This window comes from Penaeus chinensis, chromosome 6, assembly GCF_019202785.1.
Source record: "Penaeus chinensis breed Huanghai No. 1 chromosome 6, ASM1920278v2, whole genome shotgun sequence".
In the NCBI taxonomy this organism is placed as follows: Eukaryota; Metazoa; Arthropoda; class Malacostraca; order Decapoda; family Penaeidae; genus Penaeus; species Penaeus chinensis.
The window spans coordinates 30,907,216-30,914,715 of record NC_061824.1 but is presented as its reverse complement, the minus strand read 5'-3'; the positions used below and the strand labels follow the sequence as shown (position 1 = coordinate 30,914,715).

General features: G+C 42.6%; 1 protein-coding gene across 1 annotated transcript in view; it reads left to right on the top strand.

Moving 5' to 3' along the window:
* The first annotated feature begins 289 nt into the window (after positions 1-289).
* LOC125026246 overlaps positions 290-7,500 on the top strand; it is a 54,767-nt gene continuing 47,556 nt past the window's right edge. Inside the window, exon 1 of the mRNA XM_047614548.1 lies at positions 290-3,411. The gene's annotated coding sequence lies outside the window, so the exon portion shown is untranslated. The remainder of the gene's footprint in view (positions 3,412-7,500) is intronic.

The following is a 7,500-nucleotide window of genomic DNA, read 5'->3' as shown; positions in this document are numbered from 1 at the left end:
AGCTTGCAACGAGAACAAACATACTGGGAGACGGGGTGGGGGGGGGAGGGGGAGTAAGGGGGAGTAAAGGGGGAGTAGAGGAAGGAGTAGGAGGGGCAGGGGAGGGGCAGGGGAGGGGAGGGGAGGGCAGGGGAGGGGAGCGGACTTTGGCACAGAGACGGGCGAGAAGGTGAAGGAGAGATATATTTTGAGAGAGAGAACTTTGGATTTATTGGAATGATGGTGGTGGTGGTGGTGGTGGTGGTGGTGGTGGTGGTGGTGGTGGTGGTGGTGGTGGTGGTGGTGGTGGTGGTGGTGGTGATGGTGATGGTGATGGTGGTGGTGACGTCAACGATGAAGATAATGGTAATATCGTTAATGATAATGACGATATAGATAAAAATAATAAAAATGATCCGAATCACATTTTTATTACCGTCAGTCACATCATATTTCTTTAAAATCATTTATATTATCATCGTCATCATCATTCCACCGTCATTGCGAAAACTCTCAGAATAAATCACAGCAAAATAAATATACAAAACTTTGAAAATTCTTCCTTTGGTCATCATCTCATAAGCATAATTTCCCAATATCCATTAATTTATTTCCATATTCCCATGAATAATTTTCCAACCATCATTACTTTGCTTATATCATATTCAAATATATTCCCCGCGATATTTATATTTTCATCCTTATAATTTATATTTTTATAATCCCTACGGCATATACTTTCAATGTTTATCATTTTTTCCCAAATGTTCCTCTCGAAATATACATTCATACTATTATTTTTTTTTTTCAAGTATACCCCACTCGATAAATATTTTAATATCCACATAACCCTATTTTTTTATATATCGTGAATTCAGACACACGCAATATGACACTACTGCAGTGATGATACAGCCCCGGAGAGAACACAGACAACACAGTCAGAATACAGACCATAAAACAAGTCCCTGGGTCCAGTTACTGCTTACAAAGGCTGTCTGACCTGGATTATAAGTTTCATTTCGCTTCTATTTGCATTTTTATATTTCTATGTCATTGCTTATCTGTTTCTGAACTGTTTATGGTTATTACCTAGGAGTTCCCTCTCCGAGTATTTATTACGAATCGGTGGTTACAGGACTTGATTGTAATTTGTTAACTTTAACGGGGTATATCTCTAAAATTAATATATGTTAGGTTCGATAGAAAGAAATCAGAGCATATCTTTAATCGGAGCCTCGAGGGAGAAGGACGCAGTGTTTTCGTGTCTTAAAATATAACAATTGTAAGACCGGTAACTTAATTCCCAACACAGTTTAAACTTCTTTATTTCTAGCACAAGCTTCCTGTCTTTAACCGCGAAACACAGAGCTACAGCAAAATCTAATAAGCTTGTTAAAGCACGAAGTTTGAGACATAATTCGGGACTGCCTGACCACGAGACGAGATAAACAAGAGGTGCTGACGCAGAGCAGGAGAGACGGCCGTCATTAAAAAACATGAAAATAAACAGCATAAACACTAGGTCTACACAAACACAACAAACAGAAGGGGCTACATAACCGGAACGAGTAATGGGACTACTATTAAGGATCGACAAACTATTAAATACAACCACACAACCAACAGACGGAGTGGCGTGTCCGGCCACAGAGGGAAAATGCACGACGCAGCTGATGAGACTACCAACCTCAGCTACGTTACTTCATAGCCAGCAAACGCAACAGCACAGAGACCTTGGCTAACATCCCTGACGAAGCACAGATGCCAGAGAGAAAAAAGAGCAAAGGCTACAAAACTCAAGCACAAGAACACAAAAGGGTATACTCGTTCACAAGAGATTTGGCAACAGCCAGATCTAAATATAAAAAGTGTATAAGAAAACACTCACATGACTGCATAAAACGAGCAAATGTAACAAAACGTGTTGAGCAAAATAGTGAATGACGGAACATTAACAGATAAGACTACTAAAGTACTTACAGTACTCGGAAAGAGAACGTAATTGATAACTATGGAATCTTTCGATGAAGTACGAAAAACGAAAATATTCTTCGATTTCCCTCGTGTTCGACTACATCATAGAGTTCTAATAAACTTTACATATGCGTGTATGTATGGGTGCGTGTGTTCGCACATTTCCCCAAGAACACGGTAACCTCGCATAATGCCCCAAAATAAATAAAACAGAACTCGCTCTAATCTAGTCTCCCTCTGCCAGCACTCTCCACCACCAACAAAAATCCCCGTCAAGAACTACCAGTCCTCCTCTACTACCATCAGTTCCCCCTTGACCTCCCCTACCTCCACCCCCATCCACCTGCAGCAGACCCCTTCCTCAATTCCGATTTCACATCACAGTGCAGATTGTCGCCACCCTCTATCACTCAATTAATCAAGACTACAAAGTCCGACCCCTCGTGACTGCAGCCTGTGCTAGTCCATTGATTAAAGGGCCCCTGACCATTCTACGAAGCAGCAAGGAGGCGACGGCCGCACCACTAGCACTCAAGGATCACCTTTAAATAAGGGTCAAAGGACATCTACCAAAGTGCTTTACGTCCCTTCGTCACAGCGGCGAATTAGGTGGCAGGTCTTGCTTCCACTCGGGAGTACTTGAGGAATCCGTCACGAAGGAGTTAAAAGAAAAAACACAACGCTCGTGTTCCTCCTCCCCGGCTTGTGTGTGAACAAGTCTCCAAAATGTTATCTGCGTCAATTCATACGTCGGCGAAAAATCGAAAAGTAACGCCTTTACGTCCCAGGAGTGTATTTAACTTTATTGTTACGTCGCTCACTCGTCATCGGCGTTTAGATTCTGGCTCACCGTAAGACGGGGATGAGAACGCCAAAGACAGAGTTCAACGGAGTGGCATCAAGACTGGCTGGCACGCATTGGTGGAACACTGGAAAACGCATTATGTCACGCAGCAGCAGCAGACTGTGCAGTACGAGACGCAAGGTTTACGTCACACGGACACAGCACACTGTGCAGTGCTTGAAGCGTTTGGGATCCACTGTTCGGAGCGAGACCTGCGTGGCTATGTTACAAAATTCCAAGCAAACCTCCATCAGAGAATTTTGAAAACACCTTCAAATTTCTCTTCCTTTCGAACTCAATTTTAAAGGAGGGTAGTGTCCACACAGGACACCTGGGGTGCAAACAAAACCATTTATCAACAGACATTCATTAGCGACTTGTTCCCTTTAATTGTATAACATGAGTGCATCGAGTGTCCTGCCCGTAACTAGCGCCCACGAACCTCCTCTCGGGACGGCTGTCATCGGTCTACTGGCCGTTTCCCTGAGCAGAACCTCCAGCCGCCCGCGCTCTCGGGTTCCCTCGCCTCTGAGTGGTCGCGGAGGCTCACAAAATGGCGGACACTCGCGCATGCGCACTGGCGGGCTCTCGTGTTCTGTCATAATGGCACGGTAAAGTATTCATGGCCTTTATCCTTTTCTAGGTGCACATCATAATGGGTTATTTTGCACAAGTAATATTGCCGTCTAAATTGCTGTACACTCCAAGGTAGTTTACGTGGACGCCTACTGCGCTTCATCAACGGACATATTCAAAACTATTCAAATCCGTACAAAATGCCGCACTGCAAGATAAATTTTGATAGCAGCTACGGAACGGAGTCGGAGAGATTGCCAGTATGATTAATTAGGCAGCGCGTCGTGTTTCTTTAAAACGGGGCGCCAGGCGACTAACTAGATGTCCAAACTACGGAAACCGGATCAGCGGCGGCCACAACCCCGCTACCAGAAGCTCGCTCGCTGAGAGACAATTTTTTTCCACGTCGCTCACGAACGCTTTTCCAGCTCCCATCGAACATTAAGTACAGGAGAGTTGCGCCTGCACAAGCACCGAGGCAAGAAATGCAATATGCCCAGAATGCAGTGTTCGCACGGCGGAAGCCATTGGTCAGAGTGCAAGGGTTGGGACACGTCAGCCGCTTGTACCTCCTCCTCCGTACCAGCTCAGTCACTGGACTAAGTTGAACCACGTTAGACCGGCTATTGTGGAACAAAATATACCAGTACAAGCGAATGTACCAGTGGATTCCGCGGGTAAGATGCAGATCAGGCAGTTGTGGTAGTGGTGGATTAACACTGTGGAGGAGGTGGTTGTGGCAGCGGTGGCGGTGGCGGTGGTGGAGTTGGCGGCGGTTGTGTGAAAGTACTAACGTGTTGCACTGACGTTGTATGTGATTCGGACACGCTGGGGACACTGCCTGCCTGAGACACCCCTCGTCTGATTATAGAACCGAGGCATTCTGTTTGTCCTCGCCTCGCCATGGCAGATCGTGACTTCAGGTTTAATAACTTTCGGTTTACTGTTACACCTGCCAATGTTTTCTTCCGGTCATTCAGAAACAGCAGAGAATAGGAAAAATAAGGTTTAAATCTAGTTTCGTCTACGCGGAGCTTCTCTCTCTTTTTTTGTTTTTTTTTGTTTCAGAGTCTGACCTTGTATGGGTTTAAAGACCTAGGCTACACGGAGGAACATATGTAGGTATGCATGTGTGTGGACGGGAGGGTTGGTGGGGTGGGGGGGGGGAGTCTGGGTTGGAGCGCTCAAGAGCAAATCGATATGGCATCCCCACCACCACCACCACCCATCCCTCCCCAGCCGGCTATGGTCCCCCTCCCTCTCCTCCCTCCCATCCAACCACCCAACTTCCCCCCTCTCCTTCCCACCCACCCATCCCACATCCCCTCTCCCTCCTCCCTACCTACCCCGCATCCCCCCTCTCCCTCCCCGCCACCAACCAAACCACCGTCAGTACCTGCTTTCCTCGATCCTTTTTCTGGGAAAACCTAGTCACCTTCTCCCCCTTCCTTTCCTCCTTTTGCCCCTCCCTCCTCCTCCTCCTCCTCCTCCTCCTCCTCCTCCTCCTCCTCCTCCTCCTCCTCCTCCTCCTCCTCCTCCTCCTCCTCCTCCTCCTCCTCCTCCTCCTCCCCCGTCATTCTTCCTCCTCCCGCCTCCTCTCCCCCCTCACCTTCCCCCCGCCTATCACTGAGCCCACGTGGTTCGCTGACGTCAGTATGAGGTGCCGATATATCTATATATATTTTTTTCTTATCCTTCTTCCCTCTTCAAAAGATGGCCACGTGGCTTAGTAACAGTTCCTCCACGGCTCAGGAGTGCATAGGCTCAATAATATCGACAGCTCGTAATTCATGGGCCTTGTCTGGACGTGTATTAGCTGGCGACCAATAGAAACACGGCTACATTCCATGCCTCTGTATCGACTGGAAGTACGGAGCCAAGCACGTGGTACGACGCGGAGAATGATGCAACCCGCTTTCTCTCTCTCTCTCTCTCTCTCTCTCTCTCTCTCTCTCTCTCTCTCTCTCTCTCTCTCTCTCTCTCTCTCTCTCTCTCTCTCTCTCTCTCCCTCTATTGATTTGTCGGTCTCGATTTTCGTTCTTATTATCGTTCTCTTTGTTGGTGTTGCTTTCTTTATTTCGTTCTCCTCCTCGGTCTCTCTCTCTTCTCTCTCTCTCTCTCTCTCTCTCTCTCTCTCTCTCTCTCTCTCTCTCTCTCTCTCTCTCTCTCTCTCTCTCTCTCTCTGTGTGTGTGTGTGTGTGTGTGTGTGTGTGTGTGTGTGTGTGTGTGTGTGTGTGTGTGTGTGTGTGTCGCGCGTTCAATTCTATACACGTGTCCCTCTCTCTACTTCATAAAGCTACTACCCTACTGAAGTCTCCCTCGAGGCTGTAGTATAACCCAAAAGCCCTGATATCAGATAAGGAGATATTTTCTTAAATCCCGTGAATTTGAGTGTTCAGTTGGGTAATGAATTTGGTCACATGTAGATATATACGTCTCACAATGTTTCATTTTGTATGATTCATTCATTCTCTCTCTCTCTCTTCTCCTCTCCTCTCCTCTCCTCTCCTCTCCTCTCCTCTCCTCTCCTCTCCTATCCACCCTTTTTCTCTCTCTGGTATGGTAAGAGGCTTATAAATGATTTTTATTTTCAGGATAAATAATACAGTATCATTTTTTAATAATAAATTCCCCATGATATCGCAATGCTGATAAGATAACTATCATTCGATGAGTATTTACATAGCAGAGCTAGTTTTATGGGTTTTTTTTCCCCTTCATGTTACAAGCACAAACGTTATCTAAGCTTTCACAAATACCGACAGCAGGAGTATTATATGAGCTTTCAATAGCTTTTTTTTTTTAAACTGACGATTATTTAGCATGTGAAGCAAGCTCGGAATATACCGGAATACGACTGATAAAGCGGAATGCAATGGATCAAGAATGATATCTCAGGATTTTACCATTCCGTCACCCTCCTCATTGGAGTAACTTAAGCGCACGTGGGTTGCAAACAGTAAGGCCATGTTGCATTTCCGTTGGACATGCACGTGGTTGGTTTCGATCAAGGGGTCTCTGCCTCTGAGAGCATTTGATGACTGACATTGATAAGGAGGATAAGAAGGAAGATAAGAAAGGTTATTTCGTAAGTGACTTCGTTGTTTATGCTTATCAAAGGCGTTTTGTTGTTTTCCCCGTTGTGATCTCCAGGTTAATTAACTTACGCACTACTTCTTATCAGAAATGTATTGTTACTGTTTTTTTTTTTTTTTTTTTTTGTTATTTGGTGTTTTAATGAATGCTGCTTTTAATTTTTGTATGTGCCCATTATCTTTACCAGTATTATTATTATTATTATTATTATTATTATTATTATCATTATCATTGTTATCAATATAATTACTGTTGTTGTACTACTATTACCGCTCCTACTACTTTATTCATAATTAGTATCACTAATATTCCTACCACCATTGTTATTGTTGTTATTTTCATTTTTGTTATGATTATTATTATTGTTATTGGTACAATTCGTACTTCCGCTTCTTTTAGTATATTATTATCAGTATTGTTGCTGTTGATGTTATCATTATTATTATGACTATTGCTGTTATTACTGTTACTATTTTTTTATCATTGTTTTATAATAATAATTATTATTATCATTACTGTATGATTGTTGTTATTACTATTGCTGTTATTACTGTTACTATGTTTTTATCATTGTTTTATAATAATAATTATTATTATCATTACTGTATGATTGTTGTTATTACTATTGCTGTTATTACTGTTACTATTATTTATTTTTATCTTTGTTTTAAAATAATAATTATTATCATTGCTATATAATTATTATTATTATTATTATTATTATTATTATTATTATTATTATTATTTTATTATTATTATTATCATTATTATTGTTGTTTTGCTATTATTATTGTTATTATTGTCGATATTATTCTATTATATAATTAATATTATCGATATGGTTCTTATTATTGGTGTTTAACATTCGATTCAGTTGTTGAAGGAAATGTTCCTTTTTTTATTTTAATTATAATGAACATATATAACTATTTGTGTTCTTGTTGATTTTGCGATAAAACATGAAAAGAAAATTGGTTTAACTTTTGTAATTAATTTAAAGAAATAACGTGAATTAATCTGATGCCGGT